We start from the raw sequence: 549 nt of genomic DNA on the forward strand, positions 1-549 counted from the left end.
TCCCTTTCCAAAGAAGTATTGAGGTACTTGTCTTCAGTCTCACTAATTCTGTCTTCCATTGATTCAATTTTCCTCATTTGTCCATTCAATGTGTTATCTATTTCTGAAAATTTAAGATTAATCTTCTGGATTTCTCTCTGTAGATTTTGTATCATTTCTAATTTTTCATTTATTTTGTCATTTTGTTCTTGCATTGTCTAATGAAATTGTTCTAGAGTTTTCTCTGTGTTGTCCTCAATTTTCTGTCAGTGTTTTCTTTGATCTGTCTATCAATTCATTGAAGGTACCTAAATAGAATTCTTTTGAATTCCTTATCAGAGATTTCCAATGCTGCTTTTTCCTCAGGGATGTGTTCTGGGTCTGTATCTGGTCCCTTGTTTCTACTGCTTTATCTTGCTTCTTTGTGTGGACTGTGATGGTCTGTTGTCTCTGAGACATTGTGACATTTTTGTGATTATATTTAATCATATTTTGTGATTATATTTAATTGGTCATTGTACATTGGAGTGATTCACCAAAATTTTCATTTTCTTTGGATGTTATCTGAGT

This window comes from Orycteropus afer, unplaced genomic scaffold (genome assembly GCF_000298275.1).
Source record: "Orycteropus afer afer isolate SDZICR_OR568_19922 unplaced genomic scaffold, OryAfe1.0 scaffold00717, whole genome shotgun sequence".
Taxonomy (NCBI): domain Eukaryota; kingdom Metazoa; phylum Chordata; class Mammalia; order Tubulidentata; family Orycteropodidae; genus Orycteropus; species Orycteropus afer.